The following is a 20,342-nucleotide window of genomic DNA, read 5'->3' on the forward strand; positions in this document are numbered from 1 at the left end:
TTTAAATTCTTAGTCCAGGTCCAAGATGGCTTAGAAGAATGGCTTTGGATGATACCGGCCATTTGCAGTGAGGATATCTTGTTACAAAAAAAGTACTGAGGGAGCTTCAGATTTTTTTTTTATACATTATATCTTTTAATATGCTATTTACATATACTGCACTTTCTGATTTAGGCAGAAGAGACCTTAGTGTGTACGGGCTGAAAATGAACAACAGGTTTCATTGCTTTACAACAAATCACTGTTTTCTGCAAAGTATCTTCACGAAAAAAAAAATATAATTTGGCTCCTGCTGTAAACAAAAAACTTGGAAATCAATTCAAAAAAATAAAAAAATGCACATTAATGAAAATCAATGCATTTTAAAGTAAGTAAAGGTCAACATTTTTCAATGTTCACTAGTTCATTTAATTCACTGAATGCTATAGAAGTGGTTTAAACTTAGCCTGATTTTACTTGATATATGGAGTGACTCCAAAACATACATTTTAACACATTTGAAAGTTTTCATGAACCAAGTTAAATGTCTCATTTGAACACCCAACAGTTTCTGACAGAAATGACTACAGTACATACCAGGTACTTATCTAGTGTATTACATATCTAATATTGTAGATGTAGACAGCACACATTAGTTCTCAGTGACGAAAGCAATTTACTAAAACCAAGGACAGTGGAAATAATGATAACAATTGGTAACACCATCCTAATGGTCCAACGTTGAACATAGACACAACAAGAGATTCAATGGATGCTGAGAAAGAGGAGATGTTAGTGACACGACAGCTTGAGGATGAAAATCTAAAAAAATAGTTCTCAACCAGGTATCTGTGGAACCCATAAGGTTCCTCCAAAAGTTCTTAGGGGTTCCTTGAGCTGTGACAAATTGACTTCTCATAAAATGGTACTTGACTACTTTTCTGCCAAAACCACTTGGCAGAGCCAGCTGCATGAAACCAAGGACCTCTTTATCTGTCTAATGGGAATGGCAATTCACATATTGATTGATAATAGCAGGGGTTCCCCGACACCTTGAAATTATTTTAAGGGTTCCTCAGGGGTAAAAAAGTTGGCGATGTATTAATAAGATAGCGAGATGATTGTCATTTTAGGAGTTTGTCAGTCAAATTGTGAGTTAATTCATTTGGTTTCTAGACCTTTTAGTTTTGCAGTGGTTGTTATGTTCTGACATATACAATGCACAGGGGAATGCCCCTTGTATATCCATCTAATTGTGGTCACTTATATGTTCCTTCAGATTTATATTGTCTCAGATGCATCCTCCAGTGTGGGAACATATGCTCATGTTATGAGAATTGATAGAACTGTACATCAACCCTGGTGCAGCAATAGAGAAAAAATTGTAGGACAAGGTGCAAAGGTAAGGAGGCCTTCAGTTGTGCAACTGTTTAGCAAATCTTTACAATTAATAAAAAATACACTTACATTTATTTTAATGTAAAAAGAAACACAATAAAAACATTTGCTGTAAATGAAAAAAACATGAGACTGAGTCAAGTGTATATATATACCAAATATCTCCATTCTGCTGCAGAAGGGTAACAAACCCTCCAGGTAAGACCTGGATTTTCTATAAATGACACTTTAAACCCTTTATTTATTATTTTATTATTTTTTGTAATAAACACAAAATGTATTTATTTTTTTAAGTTTAATTCATATTACAAGGTGGTAGACTTGTTGACATCATCAGTAATATGGGAAACAAGGTAAGTGAATTGCTTTTTCGTCAACTCAAAAGTGTTTCCAAACCCCAAATATTGAAGAATCAAGAAAATTGAAAAATCAGAATGACAGGGTTTTTTTTGTTGTTATTTGCAATGTTAAATATATTGTAAATAGTGTATAACAAAAATATTCATACAAGTGAGACAGAATACAAATCATAAATATGCATGTCCTAAGCCCTACTCTTTGGACTGTCATGCGGAAAGAAGGGATTCTGACATTAGGGAAGAAGAATTAAAGGATCTTACAGAAGATAACGACTCTGGTTCTCTACAGCACCAGTCACCAACCAGTAGTCTGGTCCACGAGAAAATTTTGGTGGTCCACAGAAAATTTAGAAATTATTCGCAATTTTTATGTTTTATTATTAATAAAGCAAAAATAATATTCTAAAAAATTCTCATATTTTGAATGAAAATTTTGGCCTTAATATTGGTTGAACTGTACTAGAGATCGAAAAACAAGGGAGGCGCAGCGTGACGTCAGTGTAGTGTTAAGTTGCAACCGTTGCCGAGCCATACATTTCAGTATTGTTTCCACCATTACAACAGTCGCCCCGCTCCGCGAATAATGATTCCCATCGAATTGTTTTATTTTATTTGTTTTTTTCTCAGATGCTCTTTTAGGCAAATATGACCCCAACTGTGTCTTTAACTGTTATATTTAATGGCATCAAATAGTTTGACTTTTATAACTATCATTTCTTGTTTGGTCATAGATTCAAATGAAATAAACCCATAATGAGTGAGAGAAAGCAAACAAATATTTTGCATTTCTTTAATAATACCAAAGAAAATGCAGCTAATATAATAGTAACAATAGTAATACTTCAATTAACTGTGAACTGATCAATGAATCAGAGCCTCCACAGCCTTTGTCAGGCACCATTAGGAAGATCATTATTTTACAAATGTATTTAACTTTTTTAAAAAAAATGTAATATTAATTTTACTGGTCCACAGGATTTAAAAATCTGAATTTAGTGGTCCGTGAGGTCCGAAAGGTTGGCAACCCCTGCTCCACAGTGTTCTTCCCCTGGAACAAGAAATATGTTACTTTCAGAATCATAAGGTGAAAAGAATAAAAAAACCCTGCAAAGATTAAAAATAATGCAGCCACTATGTCTAAAGACTGACAAGCTGCGATTTACCAAATGATTGACCTTGGGTGTAGATAGACTTAGTACCCTATGAAGTGGTAATGGCTAATTCAGTAACAACATTTAAAAAAACAGCATGCTAATCAATAGTATGCAACATGTTTCATCCACATATTTAATCCAATTGGCACTCATGGGGTCAAGAATACGTTTTTTCCCATGTATGCAAAACTGGCAACACCCATGCATCAACACTGCTAGATTTTCCAAAAAGTGAACATTGATTGACATGTAATTTCTTCATTACCCTAGCTACACAGGAAGCCGAAAAGCCTATATATTAGTATTAGTGTTATTAATATTATCATCATTTGACAGAACAAAGAACAAATTCTTTGGTGAACTGGCCCTCATCATTTCTTAGAATAAAGCTCAAAGTAGCACAGGTTTATGGAAATCCTACTGCTGTAGATGAGCTTTTAAGGGATATTTCACAATAAATACTAAATCTTTTCAAATAGGGAGGTTGGAAATAATTGTCTCAGACACTGCAGGACACTTTAGAAATATGGCATCAAAGAGTACAATATCACAAGAGATACACACACACACGTTTCAGGCCATTTGCAGAGAGATGCAGATATCGGGCACTGACTGGGCAAGATAACTTTTCTATTTCTTCCATCTGAAACATTATATATTTTATGGTAGATGAGATAGGAATGTTACTGTGAGTAAGCATTTGGCATCTCAGCTCCCTGGAAACTATTCTATATTACATAAAATTGTCATGGTTATCTGCCTTTGCTTCACTATGCACAGAATAACAACAATGGTGGAAAATGTTGAACAAAATATAAAGGGTAGTATTTGCTCTATGCAGCTTATATAAACATTTTAATAAAATGACTGCCTGCTATTACTGATAAGTATGATTAATTCAGTCAATACATGTTTCTTTTACACTAATTAATAAATACACCAATAACAATAGGCATTGTGACTTTGATGGGCAAATGATCTGCCCCAGGGTAAGACACTCAGATGACTGAAAAAAAAAAACAATTGCTATCAATCCTTGAGTTTTACAGTCTAAGTGTTCTCCATAGAGGCTAATTGAACAATAAGCAGAATAAATTACTAAGCATTTGAGGCATCTAGTGTGGAGGTGTTTTTTTGTTTCAATCATTTTTATTGGTTTTATAAAATAGTTTAACAACAAACAGATAAACAAGGTACATACACATCACTTACATTACAATAATACAACCAACCACATAATAAACAGTATAGGACATAACCATATGATACAAGCTAGGTAGTCATAGTATTCGTAGACTGATATCAAAGCACCCACGTGGGCAAACATGAACACATACCTATCAATACGGGTAGCTAGCATTGTACAAATTCTGAGTAGTCATGGATAGGTGGTCTGAAGGGCTATTTTGTTACATAAAAAAACATGGCTGGTACCAATATTGTAAAAAAAAACATACATAGCACAGACATACAAAGAAATCAACCAACAAGGTAGCCCTTAGGGGGGGACAGGAAAGGTGGGGGAGGGAGGAGAGGGGGGAGGTAGACAGGGTGAGGGTAAAGCACTTTAAGAGGAAATCTCAACACTATGACCGTGCACTTACAATTTCTGTAGCGTAAGTTGGATTGGACATGGGGGGAGTCTTTGAACCAGTCCAAGGCAGACCATGTCAATTTGAATTGTTCCGACTTGTCATCCGCCACCAACATTTCCATATGGCGGATTTTCTTGAGTACCGAAACCCAATCCTTAATAAAAGGAGCTGTGGATTGTTTCCATAGTCTCGGGATCAGGGCTCCAGCAGCCGTGAGGAAATGGTGAAGCACGCCTTTCCTAATGATCTTGAGGGATCTCGGAACCATGGGGAGTAGAGTCACCTTAGAATTATTAGAGATGGTGGACGCCCGTGCATTCATTGTATAGCTGGATATTTGTCTCCAAAAACCGCAGTATAGGTGGGCATTCCCACCAAATGTGGAGCATGGACCCTCTTTGAGAGTGGCTTTGCCAGCAGAGGTGGGATTGTTGGGGGCACATATGGTGCGAATCCGCTGGGCAGCAATACTATCTAGAAAGTATTTTGTAATTAGTCTCCTGGGCTTTGCAAGTCAGCGTGAGCTTGTGGGTAAGGATAAAGGATTTCTCCCAATACTCTGCTGCCAATCTCCCAGTCTCTCTCCCAATATCTCGTGTACACAGGGGTGGTGGACCCATATACCATGAAAATTACATGGATAGGATGTGTGGTCGAGCTAAGTATAGACTCAAATTCTGTCAGGCCTCTGTGTAATATAGATGTACTAGCAAGAGAGCTCACAAAGGAAGTCAATTGTCTATCGGAGAGCCAAGAGAGCATCCTGCCCCAATATGATAGATTAAGAGATGCCATGGGAGGGACTCGGCCATTATGTAGGATACTCCAAAGATGGTGGTCTTCTAAAATAATATTGTGGCTGGAAGACACAGAGTTGATGGCCAGCTAAGACAGCAGTTTAAGTGCAAGTGGGGGTGGTTCAGATGAAAGAGCCTAATTCTTATTTACAAGCTAGCATGGGTGATGAGGTGGCAATGACCGTGAGTGCAGTCTTTATGTTTACCCTTTGCCATTACGTACAGAAAACAAAAACCCAAGACTTATTCAAGCTATCCATTTTATGATGGTCAACTTCTTGTGTGTAATAGCTGTTAATGCTTTTCATGACATTTCCATCTATCTTACTAGATACTATATTATTTTGACCATAAGTGTAAAACTTTGGTCTTGGAGGTCCAGTGAGTACAGAAGTGGGATCCTACTGAGCTGTGGTGATGGGATTAGAGAGTGTCCTCACCATTGCTTAAAGGTGCAGTTGCAATATATTGGACTATATGTTTTGAATTTTGCTTCAATTTATTATATTGCATATCAATGTAAATAATAGTGCCTATGTTTTATGCAATGTCATTACATTTTACCTATATTGCCAAGTCCATAAGGTGATACGTTGACCTTACTAGATTTAAAAAAAAATATGGAGGAAATTTATTAGGTAGTATCTGTAAATTATTCTGTTAAGATAAACCATAGACATCTTCTTTATTTGCTGTAATACACAAATGGGTATGGCCCCCAATAAATATTATGGGTATAATTTCAGTAAAAGTAATCATGGTCCTAACAAATACAAAAGCATCCCCTAGCCAAAGAGGTAGGAAGATTTTACATAAGCCAAAGCAAGGGTTAGTTTTGTATTGTATTGGAGTTTTGTATTGTAGGATACAATAAAAGTCCTGGAAATTGAAAGACATGGTAGACTTATGAGGCGTAGGGTGAGGAAGAGGCAGTAGAGTGAGAAGCAACTGGAATGGTCCAACCCACTTGAGAAGCCTCCCCTAACTTTATCATTTATTGTGTGAGGTGCAATGCTTCCTTGGCAAAGAGACTGCACTTACTTATTTTCAGGGTTTAAATACACCAAAAAGTTAATTGATAAGAACTGTTTGGGACCTGTTGTAGAGAAATAAGTTTTAGTGCTTAATCCGCTGCCTTATATTGGGGAAGTGCCAGGACTTTTGACTTTAGTAGCAGTAGTTCATAGAGGACCCATTTTATCCCATGATGCCCAAAAGGAGTTTGCTCTATATGACCAGCGGACAGAGAGGCTAAACTGTTCAGTACTTTGACTAATATTAACAACATGGAGAACCCTAGGGCGGATAGGACCCTATAACATATTACAAGCTCTGTTTTTACACATTCACTTAATTTGCACAGCTGGAAGTAAGATGTAAATTATACTGTCTGGATATTTTCATTTTCGTGAAAAAGTCCACATTAACCTCTACATGGCTCAGTTAACAGAAGCCTTGCTTGTGGCTTTTGCACCTTCTGAGAAAATCAAGCCATGTTTTGCCCCATTAAAAGATACACATTTAAAAAACAAAGCTACATTTTTTACATGAAAGCAGATGACAAATAGCTGACAATGTCCAGGATTCAATGCCATAAATATGATTTCAATAACCGAATTGCACAAATCCAATCACATCTACAGGATTATTTCAAGTAAACAAAAGTCATGTTTTCTTTTATAGTTTCATTTTACTTGTTTTTTCCTTGATTTCCTTCCCTTGAAATATTCATGAATCTAAGAGTTCTTCTTCAACCTATGTGGAAGTGGCCCTAATCTATACGATGCCACAGGGCACATGCCCCTCCATATAATCTATGCAGTCCATCATACTTACATTATTCCAAAAGCGATGAGATCCCATACTTTGCCTTGTTGAAGACATAATAAAATGGCAGCAGATGCCTGCAGGTTTTAGAACTTAGCTTTGGTATCTGATAAAGTTAATAGAGTGGTTGAATATTTCCACTCATTAGATAGATGTTGGGAATCCTGCTGGAGGCTTTGGTTAATCCAACTCTGAATATGTTAATCAAGAAAATCAGTAACCTATCCGGCAAAAGCTGGAGCCGCCGGCGGGGCCCCTGTCTCAGTTCTCATTGCCTGCTCTCTTCTGTTCCCTGTCTGAGTTATCTGTAGGGTAGTGCTCATCTTTGCAGGTCGTAATAAAAAAAGGACAGATAAAACTGAGAGGCTTAATGTCAGCCATATACTGGCTCTTGCTGGGCTTTATTCGATGCACATTCCCAGCTTATGAGCTGTTCCTGCATCCTGCTCCAAGGCCGATTAATGTGGTTACTTTAATAAGACACAAGTAAAATCTGTACTCATTTGTAATTAACTCGCACTTCCATCCTCTCATATGATTAGAATAATTTAGCTATTATTTAAACTCCGCTGCTTTTCTGAGTGCCAATACAAGACTTATCTTCATAATTTGTACATACATCCATGCCATGCTGAACATATATTATGTAAATGTGGGAATACACGTTTCAGCTTGATATGCATTGATATATACAATACATAGCATTCTATAGTTTTATTACGAAAAAATGTATTCTGTTAAAGGGTAACTTGTACACCTATTTGCCTTTATTTAATTTGATTATGCTTAACTAAAAAAAAGGCTTTATGACATATTAGGCCTAGATCAGTAAATCAAACCAGTGATGACAGGCTGAAAACTTTCACTGACACGAGTGAAAGTTAGATTCTAATTGGTTACTATGGAATATTGAACTTTTTCATGTTTTTTTTTCATTGTAATATAGAAGCAAGTGCAAATTAGTGCAAGGTAACTCCTGACTGGCTTAGGGTTACCACATGGCCAGTATTTTATTGCAATGGCTAGTAAAATAGGACTGCTTGCCAACATTAAAACATCTGGAAACGACCAATCTTGGGCAACTTCTGAAAATACAAGTTACCAGTCCGTCTATGAGCGGAGACAACTAGGGCCAGGGAATTCAGGTAAAGCATGACTTTGATTTATTTTATATTCTGAATGTGCCCAAGAATGGTTACCTCCCTTCAAATGCCGACCCATGGAGAGTAAATATTTTCAAATAGAAAATACAGCATAAAGATTAATATTTGTGCCAATTAACCATTAACTGTAGATACATATTTATTGTATAATAACTGTTTATAGTTGAGGTACCCATAAAAAGTATGTGCATGTATTGCATTATGGTAAACTGAGTTAAGTATATATTAGATAAAATAATCATGTGAGTAGCATACACAAATAAAATATGTAACATAGAAAGAGTTGAGATGAGATATATTGCAATTTTGCAGTCTGTGGTATCAGTATCAAATTAAGGAGTCATAAAGCACACTTACTTTGAATATGAACCAAAGGTTGCATTTTCATCCATGAGCCCTGTATAAAGTGGGCAATTTTCCCATTGACTTGTGGTTGTCAAGGTTGGATCTATCCCTGATGACCAACATCTAACGCAAACACTGTTTATCATAACAATGGGCACAGAACCAAGGCTGGGCTACTGTTTAGAAAACAGATTCATTATATTAGAATTTAACTAAATGTTTGAATCTGAACAGCAACACTACTAGAAATGCATAGCCAAAAAATGATTTTGGGTTGGAGAACCAGTAAACCTTTGTCAAATAAATTTTTGCTATCTGTGTCTATCGCTTTACATTAAAAAGATGCAACAGTAAGTGATAAGAAATCTTTGCAAACAAGGGAAATTACTTTTTTAAGCAGATGTCCCCCAAAAAGTTGTTTCCATTGAAAAATTTACCTTCACCTTTTTCTGGAGTGACAACTGTAATTTTTTATTTACCATCAATTTTTCTCTTTGTTACAATGGTTAAACACTGTACATTCTTAGGGTTTACTTGTACATTATTAGGGTTATGTTAATGGGAGTTCTAGGTAAACACTACATTTTCTATCTGATCACATTTTGCTTGATATTGATAAGACTGTTTGACCTGCTCTGCTTACACTTTAGATTATTAATATTACACGAGATTTATATAGCATCATCATATTATGAAGCGCTGTACAAAGTCCATAGACATGTCACTAGCTGTCCCTCAAAGAAGCTCACAAACTAATGTCTCTACCATAGTCATATGTCATTAATGTAGTCTAAGGTCAGTTTAGGGGGAAGCCAAATAACCTAACCCCATGTTCTTTTTTGTGATGTGGGAGGAAACCGGAGTACCCAAAGGAAACCCATGCAGACAAAGGGAGAACCTGCAAACTACATGCAGATAATGTCTCGGCTGGGATTAGAACGTGGGAGCCAGTGCTGCAAAGAGTGCTAACCCCTGACCCACCGTGCTGCTCATATGCGCTAATAGGGTATGTTGCAGGTCAAATGCAGCTTCTGAACTACCATGTATACTGCACAAGTCAATGAAATTTTGAGTAAATGGTTTAGGATATCAAGCACAGAAAAACATTGCTCGTCAAAGTCCATAGGCTGTGAGAATATTTGGAATCCTAACTAAAAGGATGCATTTTTAGCAAATCTGCATTGTTTTCTGGAAAATGTTAGCAGTTGATTGAATAAATTAAAGAATATATATATATATATATATATATATATACATATATTTGTTTTTTTTTATGTAGCAAGTCCTAGCAAACAATCACATCTAGCTGCAGCTTAGTGTAGCTGGACCAAATAAAGTGATTTCTGATTGGTTCCTGGAGGTCACTGCATTTTGCACATTGTTTTACATTATAGTGCATTCCTTATAGAAATCCTTAATGAGAAAAATGAAAATTCCATGAGCCTTGAATATTACAGTGCATACCTGACTGATGTATACTTTTGCATATAGAAGATGTCATCCTCGTCTTTACCTCTGTACTCTATACTATCCCCCTCCCACCACTCAGATACAGACTTTTTTTTCTTTTTTTGAAAATCCATTTCATTTGATTTTATTTCTGCCTATGAAACAGAGAACTGCAGATTGAAAGCATTCAAGGGCCATTGAAGACGGGAAGAAAAGAGGCCCTCCGAGTTTTATTAGAAATAAAGATCCGCAATAAAAATCAATTTCTGCCTCTTTATGCAGTTTAAATGACAAAGTAAGAAACCATTGTGCCCCAGCAAAGTAATTCAGCAGAGGGGAGAAGGGATGCGACCTGCACTTGGCAGATTTAAATGCGATATGGTCTCCCTAGATAATAGGACAAATGCTTTATTTTCCTACAGGGAGGGGTACAGAACGGATGAGAAAACTATCTGTGATTTTTCAGGGAACTGAACTAACTTTTCACTTGAGAATTATTGCAGGGAGGCATGTACAAACGTATGGGGGTTTACAATGAGGCATTTCAGCAACTGTGGAATTTCTCCCTAATGAATATTTTTATATTGGATTTTAAGGGTCAGTCCACCCTAAACTTATATTTTAGCTTTGAGAAATAATGACAGGATGAATCACCCATCAGGTATCTCTCTTAAATGTGGAAACACAACTAGATCTCTAGAAGGTCAGCCTTCCTACTGCAGTCATTATTGAGAGGATGAATCTCTCTCTCCCTTTTGGAATTAGAGAGGAACTTTACAAAATATTTTGGAGATTCTTTGGAGGCTAATTGAGGTCAGGAAACAATAGTCCAAAATGTTGATTAAAAAATAATTCTTGACATGCAATTGTGCTAATAGATGGACATGGAAAAGTTCAGACACCCACAAGTCCACATCCTTTTAGAAGCACAACTGTATCTGTCAAATTATCATTTAACGTAATACAAAAATGGTATAATTCCTTGCCAAAGCTCCAGATGTCATACTGTGAATGACAAAGACAACTCAAATACTTGCACATGCTCTAGAATGCCATTTTCATGAAAACCAATATGCAGACTTGCCAATTTGTTTGGAAACCTTGAGATTTGTATAGTGGAATATATATATATATATATATATATATATATATAAATGAGGTATGGGAACTGTTGTGCATATGTTGTCTGATTTTCACCTGAGATGAACACGAACGTTTATCTCGATGTACATAGCTTTAGTCTCCAAGCAGACCATACAGAAATGCAAGAAATGACCAAGTTCCCCAAGTACACATAATATGCTTTGTTGTGTTGCAAAATGGGGGGTCCACCCTAACAGACCTATTTCTAAGTAATATTTCCTTGGGCCCTGAAATTCATGGATTCATGAATAAGGCCTCTTATAGGGAACATCCTTCAAAAAGCATGATATTGGTAAAAAAATAGAACCCTTTTCAGATGTGATTGTATTTTCTAACTGAATATTATGTTAACTTCTTATCTAATAAAGTTTTTCCCCTAACCTGTAACTTTTATTAGATTTCTTGTTTAAATACCTTTTATTAGCCATTACACTCACTATAAAACAAGCAAGTTGTGTTTGTGTTGATTAAGGACACCAGTTGTTATGTAATTGAAATTCTCTCTTAATTTAGTGACCAAGATGTGCATGCCAAATTGTCTGCAGATTCCGTATATTATATTATATTACAGCTTATAAAGCATTTGGGTAGGGTACTTAAACATTATGTAATAACAAAGGGTTATTATGATTTGATTTGGGTTCAACACCCCAATACTAAAATCCAGTACACCCTACCAAAGATATATAAACATGCCACACACCTTCCAAACCGTCCTGTAGCATAACGACACTTCTATAATAGCATAATGACACTTCTATACTCTTTGAATTGTGTATACAGTTTGTTCTACAGGACAACTTTTTTTTTCTTCTTGGAGTCAAATAGAAAAATTTGCCTAGTATCTATGGGTGGACAGGTTTAACAATTTTCATGACTATTCTAATGCAGCGATAACCAACATGTTTAGGTTAGTGGTGTAATGTCAATAAAGTATTCATAATATGATGGGATAACATCATACTATCAGTCATTTTTGTCATTCCATGTCATGCCACCAGTTTAGCCTAATAAAACATTCAGTTGAACATTAGTTACAATTTTAAACTTGTATAATTTGTGGACACTGAGGTTTAAGTCTCCAGGTCCACATTAAAAACTGAAATGTTTGTTAAACTTCTATATTTTGATCCAATATTTTGCACAAAATGTTTTATTAAAAACTCAGCTTCTTACTTTGCCAGCTTTTGTCCTTAATATGTATAATTATGTACATGTGTAAATGGCATACCATGCTACATGTTGTTACTTTGTATGTCCTGTATATTAAACAAACCCCTCAGGTCTGCTGCAACTCCTTAATAAACTATAGTTTATTAGGAATGAATGCTAACCCAGTGCAACAACGCATATCTTGTGTTATCCAGCAAATTGCAATAATGCAGTAATAATGCACACATTGCGACTTAGAAGTATGTGCGTTAATGCAATGCACTAGTGGGAACAGGCCCTTAGTGTTAGAAAATGCTCATCTGGCTGACGATTCCGTGCTGTGTGCTATCGCAATATAAAACACTGTTTGTTCTGTCCAGAGATGTCATTTGCAACAACCAGGAGAACTAAGAGCAGCAGACCCTTGATGTATTTATGGTATCCCCAGCATCCATTGGCAGCCTGTGCACAGCTGAAGGGGATTCTAGAGGCTGATCAGCTCCTGACTCAGTCCTGCATTGTCATTGGCTGCTGGAATTTTATAGCCACTCTACTTCCAGTCTTCTGTGCCTGTTATAGCGTCTGCTGGGCTTACCTGCGTTGGAGTGATTTTCGACTATTCTTGTACTGACCTGTTCCTGACTATCTGTCTGACTCTGCTTGTGCCCTTCCGTTTGTACTTCGCTTGGACTGATCTCCTATGTTTTAACCTTCGCTTGTTTTTGGATTTCCTGACATTCTGTGCTCTGTATTAGTGGGCTCTGGGTCGGCTGCCGACCTATCTCCTGACACCATCCCCTGCGCACCAAGTCCTGGGGGCAACCGAGTGCTGGGAGACGCAACCAGTCTCCCGAGGTTGAGCCGGGGTTTCCAATAGGCAAAGACTGCGGCAATAGATTGGGGGATTAGTGTCTGGGGAATACTGGTATTGACCTGGGCCTTACACTTAGTTTCTTATATATTGGAGGTAAAATTGGGCAACCCTTCTATTGCATTGGCACACTAATTACCTTCAAAGGTGTTAGTGCTGCTTCCTTTCAGACTGTATTAACATATAGCATAGATTTATATGAACTCTTCTCACAGCAGAAACTTATCAGAACAGAAAGTATTCACATGACTTATTCATCACATATCCAACTGGTCGACTATTACTTTATTAAAGATAGCGGGAGGAACCATGCAAACCATTCTTTTTCTTTCTTCTAGCTAAATGTACATCTTGTACCATTGTTGTAAAGCACAGCTTCAAGGTCATATTATAAAGCTATTTATTGCAAACTGCATATAGTTATTTCAGGCTTGCTTTATGGTGACTTTATTCTTTAAATACTTCAAAACTTCAAATTACAATCTTCAGAATCTTGACCAGAAGAAGACCACGAATTGCAAGTGAGTTGCGGAAACAGCCAAATAAAGAAATGATGGGGGTGTGGGCTAGAACTTTAGTGGTTTTTTGAGGCAGGAAGTTTTTTTGGAGAAATAGGCTAAATGTTTGGAAGTCTCTGGAGTTAGTAAGCATTGTATTTAAAAGAGTTAGAGAACAAGAACAAGAACATTACTCCTCTTTTTAGCCAGAAAACATTGTATTTTAAGATGATTACAACTTTGGTGGATCCATTGGGTATGTATGCATTATATATGAAAGATGTGAGTTAAAACCACAGAGGTCTCTTGAGTCAGGAAATATTTTGAAGCTGCTGAGCACCACAACTTGACTTGGCACAACTGTTCTGTGGAACTATGGAACACAGAAACATGCTGAGTCAAAAGTTATGGTAATATAGTAAATTCAAGAAACTGGTGTATTGACAGTAACCCTTAGAGTCAGAAAGTTGTCTGAAAATAATCTAAAAAAAGATGGTAATTTGGAAAGAGGATATTTATGCTGGTCAGTATAAATATATCACTGTAGCTTTTTTAATTGGCAGTTTTACTATAAGATGTTTTGTTTAGAGGACATCCATAGAGTCCCATTTTTATTTAATAATAAGCATAAAGAAAGGCTAGGAGCCTGCGAAAGGAGGGAATTAGACATAGGGCCAACATGACTGGGTGGGAAGGCTGGGCAAGCAGGGGTTAAAAGGTAGAGTTATGGGGAAGGAAGGGAGGGGAAGGCAGGGATAGATAGAAAAAGTGGGTGTATAGTGGGTGGAGAAATAGTTATATAGGAAACTGGGGTGAAGGGGTGAGGTCAGGTCACATTTTGTAGAGTTTAGTGCCTACATAATTCAGGTAATGTGACTGGATATACCAGGGTTTGAAAGTGTTAAGAGTTTCTACACGCTTACACCTAACTCTTTTCTGTCAGTGGGGAAGAAATTTCTGCCCTCCCTCCCTGTTATAGGCATTTTGGGTTGCAGGCGGGTTTAGGTCCCTGAGGGCAGTACATTATTACAGTTAATTACGTGTTATTGATTTACTTTGTGAGGCGGTGGGGTTGCACATGGAAGCCGGGTATATCAATGAGATGAGCGGGTCCCTGGTTGATGATAGTGAAGTTATTGGCTTTTAGGACCTGAAACCTAACTGGTGGTTATGCAGCGTTTAGTATAGTTGAATTTTTTAACATTAATGTGATGATAATATGTGTAATATGTAATGTTTTAGGAAATTGTAATAAACGACCGAGAGGCCATTTGCACCATACCCGCAGGTCTCTTTATTTGGAGAAAGGTTAAAAATGGGGAGCACGTTTTTATGCCAGAAAAGGGCACTGACCTGCCATAGTCATGCTGTAAAGAAGAATCTAGCACATCTAGTAAAGACAAATGTTTATTGTGGCATCAATGGCATCAAAAGTTGGAAAGAGTTACGTGTGAGCGTGTAGAAAGAAACACTTTCAAACCCTATTTTTTCAGTCACACTACCTGAAGTATGTAGGCACTAAACTCTAAGAAATGTTGAGATGTGAAAAAGCGCTAAGCATAACTGGGCTGCGAAAGCTGAGCCCAGAAAAAAAGGAGGGCAAGTGACTGCGAGGCACCACTGTAGTGACATCACAGTGCTTTAAATCTTACTGTTTGTATTTTACTACTATTTTTCAGAAGGAGTTTCAAAACAAAGTTAGATTTTTCAGTACAGTTTAAACAAAAATAGCATTTTAGATATTGACTACATGAGATCAGGTCTTTACTTGAGCTAAGGTCCACAATAAATATTTGAAACAACAGCAGCTTACTCATCAGAACAGCATTTTTCTAACCTTTAAATAAGGGGGAAACTTTGAAATAATTTTCAGGTCTTCAGGGAACCCCTTCTATAATTGCTATAATTACAACTTACAGTACATAAGTGTGGTCAGTGGGAAGAATGCCTCTTACATGCTTGGCCAAAATGTTACCCTTATAGGTAGGTTGAGAAATTTAGGGTTTGAGAAACTCTTCTTCAGAATCTCTCCTTGGAGATACCATGAAATAGAAAATTCTATTGTTAAAAATACACAAGTAGAAATGTATGCTCTTATGGATAACCCATTTTCAGATCCAGGTTAGATACCATGTGGTAAAAACATGTATTTTAAAGGAACCTGATTATCTACCTGACTTGCATTTACTTGATTCACTTTACTTGATGATTGTGTTTTATGTTATGTGGTGGTTCTGAGTGTGGACTTTTATATGTGTCATGGAGGACCACTTTATCATCTCCCTTCCAATAACTCTACTAACAGCAGTGCCTTCCTTTGGTGCTTCCGCTATTGTTTTCTACAAATTGATAGACATATTTTAAGTTATAAATATTATTTTATATGTGTAAACAATGTGAGTAATCTCTAAAGTCAAACAGTGCACTTTAAAATGACCTCCTGTGCCCAGTCACTTCTACCTCACACACCCAGTGATTCTTTCTCTTTCATCCATAAAGAAATAGCTTTTTATCTGTGTTTTTTATTCCTTGCAACAGCCATCTCAGCACAGATAGTGCATTTGGGCAGATTCATTTCTCAGTCTGGAAAACTTGACACTAAGGGGATTATTCAGTCTTAGACTTTCTCAAGTCCCTAGTAATAGCCAGCAGGGGAGTGAAGGAAGCGATAAGACCAACGGGTTGGCAGAGGGAGGGTCGGCAGAAAGCATGGGGGGGTATGAAAAATAGGAGACTAAGGGAATAGCAAACAACTGAGTAAAATGCTTGCATAAACACCATAAATAAGATTTAGCTATTTTGCTTTTTTCTTACCATCAGCACTAAAGAGAATAAAGAAGGGCTAGGAGAAGCTTTGCAGTCCTTTTAAAGATGTTTCTGCTGAGGTACAGTGGAATACGACGTTCAAGCTGCAAGCTTATCACTTTTGTGAATATGCTTTATCCATGCTGGAAATATCTCATCTTCCTTGAATGATTAATTATATAGGTACTTCTCAGAGCCTGACCATAAACGTCTCTATGTACGGTGCATGGAAGTGCCAAATGTTAATTACATTGAGATGTCATGGTTTTTGGCTTGGTGATTCAGTCCTATTTAATATGGCAGTGCAGAGAGTTTTGTTGATGTGCAAAATGTAGCAGTCCATGCCAGCCAGTTAAAATTTATTTTGGATCACCCAAAAACTGAAAACAATGAAAAATGATTTCTGATCGGTTGCTTTGGGTGACTGCTATTTGCCCATTGTTCTATGACATAATAAACAGTAACATTAAAAAGTTTATTTTGTAGCCTGCTAAATGTGGCAAAGGGATATAGTAGTTTATTTCATAAGGCAATATTAGCCTATAGTATCAGCAGTTTCTAATCTGACTTATCGAAACTGAAATGTGAGTGTGAGTTATTGCATGCTACCATTGCTGTTAAAACTATATTTTTAATAGACCTTTAGGGCTTTGTACACACGTCAGATGATTCTCACCTGGTACGGGCTGTCGGGTTTATTTCCTGAGAGACTCTACAGTGGTTGTCTGACATTGTTCATGGATCTGTCCTTATCACCGCAGGTTCTGTATCTGACCACTACACTGTTGACAACTCCAAATTAAATGTATGTATATATCTATATATATATATACAGTGGTACCTCGGTAAAAGTCCGCTTTGGAATAAGCCCAACCTGGTATAAGTCCTGTTTGGACACGAAAAATCCTGCTTGGTATACAACCTTTGCTTGGTATACAACCTTTGTGCTAGAACTTGTATGGGTCAAAATGAGTCATAACACATAACATATATATATGTATATATACACAATACTGTATATATCTAGAAAAAAACACAAAGAATTAAACACCTAATTCAAACAAAAAGTAAAATAACAGATTTTATTTTTAATCTGATTTTTTGTCTTTTGAAGCATTGCCGGTCATCACCACTATTTCCTGTTCACTGTGTGTCACCAGCACAACATAAAACCATTAATGCGGGGCAACAAAGAGGAAAGGCAGCCACTAGCTGGGCAAGCTGGCCTGAAGCTGAATGAACCATAAATAGGAATAGGTGGCTTGTTGAGATTTTGCAGTTTCTATTTTTGCCCAGTCACATATGTAAGCTGCAGGCAGGGGCAAAGACTTGGAACCAGGGGTGTAATGATCACCAGAGTTGCATGGGAATTAATGGGGTAAAAGAAGCATGGAGGGTAAGAGCTGAGCTACCAGTGTAACTCTTCCATGTTTCTTTTTCTTTTGATTGGGCATCAAAGGAAGCAGAAAAGAGAAGATGAAAGGTCACAGTCCCATTATCACTAATGCCAGCAGAGAATCTTGGCAGATGACAGACACTGGCAGCCCCCTTACAGGCTATGGTGGGGATTGTTTTATTCCATCCAGGGAGACTACCTAACGTTTTTCTGGGGGGCCCCAGATTTCTAATTGCAACCCCGTCATGAACTAAAGAGGCTGAATGAAAAAACACCCATGCACAAAGCCTTACAAGAAAACAGTAAGTGATGACTGGTTTTTGAGCATAGTCTCTGTATGTGTGGGTGTGTATGGGCCAGTATGTATATGCATGTGTATGTATGTGTGTACAAGTGGAAAAGTATGAGTGAATGTGGTATTCTGAACTCATTACTGACTGCTGACCACCAGTCTGCACTACTTACTACTGACTTCTGCCTCCGATGCAAAGCCTGAAACCTGGCAGTTTGTACCCCCCTGGCATGTCCATCTTTTCCAGAGCCAATACTTCTGAGACAAGGGTGATTAGGAATGGTTGGGGCCATGGGGATTGGGTAAAAAAATCTTTTTTTCAACAAGGTGTGAAACCAAGGGCAGCCTGGGTTTGACACACAGGTGTACAAAATGAATATTGATTTTCCATAATAGTAATGTATTAACAAAAGCCATTCACAGACCAAATTATGCATTATATAAATCATATCATAATCTTTATAAAAGCATCATAAATAATATAAAATGTCATTGTTATATGTACCACTATACGATGAATGTAGACATGTTTGTATCCTCTTTTGTGATATCTGTACATTTTATTGAATCTGCAGAAAGCAAAAACTTGCATAAGAAAGCTTAGTGGTGGTGTAGTGGAGTAGTGGTGATATTTACTTAGTGGTTAATAGTTAAATTTACTTAGAAGTAGTGGGGAAGGGCACTGGAAAAAAGAACTGCCAAACTGCAATTCCAAATAGTGTTGCCGCTTTTCTAATGCACCAATTTAGAACAGAAAAGCTGGGCTACAGAATTCAGTCTTTTTCACAGTTTATTCCAAAATCATATCCTATATTTCAATTAAACTGTTTTTTTTCTTTGATTTGCTGATGGTCACATCTGTTGACAATGTGAATGATAATATTTCTACTATACCAAAGCTGCTAACACAGTACTAAATGAACAGCAAAGATTTATTAACTAATTCTTTGCCAGATGGCCATGCATTGCCACCATATAATTCCCTGGCACTGACAGGTTTTAATCAAGCTCAGTTTTCTCTGCTGGGTAATAACATTTATGCTCATTATCTTGTACAATTGAAAAGGGATATAACAGAGGTCATTTTTTTCTGCCTGATTATATTGAAATGTTTATTTATAGCTTTTTATGATTTTAAAAAGAAAACTGAAGTTGTTTTGACATGGATTGTAAAAGTCCACTATAAGCCTAAACAAGAAACAAAAATACATTATATATGCATCAAGTGTAAGGGCTGCTAATATAATTTGCAGTTATGCATAAATGTTGTATTAACATATAGCTAGAATGAATGAGAATGGATGAGGAAAACAAAACTGAGAGGTATTATAGAAGGGCAAGGTAGACTAGGGGCAAGAAGGGCAAGAAGTAATAAAAGAAGTTCAAGTTAATAACAGAAAGATGTCATTAGCTATGGTGAGCGTCTGTAATGTTATTGAGGTCTTGCAGTTCTTATTTTAGTTAATTTAGTATTAATACATTTGTATACAAAAGTCAATCATATACTTTCACCTCTAAAGCTAAGAAATTAGGCATTAGGTCTTTTGCTAACTATGTAGGACCAAAAATTCAACACCATGAATGATACCATGAATGACGAATGGTATGATACCAACTACATGAAATGGGTCTATAGAATAGTATTTCCCAACAGGGTTTGGTGGAAGCCTAGTGTTCCTTGAAAAACTGCAAGGGCTTCCTTGCTTCAGGGGGAATTTCCAACTTTCAGGTCAGTTTAACTGACATCAAGGATGGTGATAACTTCTTGGCTTTTTGTATGAGTGACATTTTTCTCCTTGGCCAGCAATGTATTAGGCACACTTCTTACTGACCACCACACCAATGTATGGTGAGTTGTGGATATAGTAATTAAAGCAAGGGTCCCCTGAAGATATGAAAGGTATATTTCAAGATTTTACTCATGTTAAAAAAATCAATAAACACTGCTATAGATATTACTGGGTATCTTTGTAAACAGTTCAGTATGGGCTGGCAACTATGCAATCATTCTAGGATCAGACTAGATGTCCGCCATGCACAATGTTCATCTATGTAAGCATTATGAATTTATGAAGTGTTTGGGGTCACCTTGCAAAAATAGTGACCAACTCACATACTCT

The sequence above is a fragment of the Pyxicephalus adspersus genome, chromosome 4 (genome assembly GCF_032062135.1).
Source record: "Pyxicephalus adspersus chromosome 4, UCB_Pads_2.0, whole genome shotgun sequence".
In the NCBI taxonomy this organism is placed as follows: Eukaryota; Metazoa; Chordata; class Amphibia; order Anura; family Pyxicephalidae; genus Pyxicephalus; species Pyxicephalus adspersus.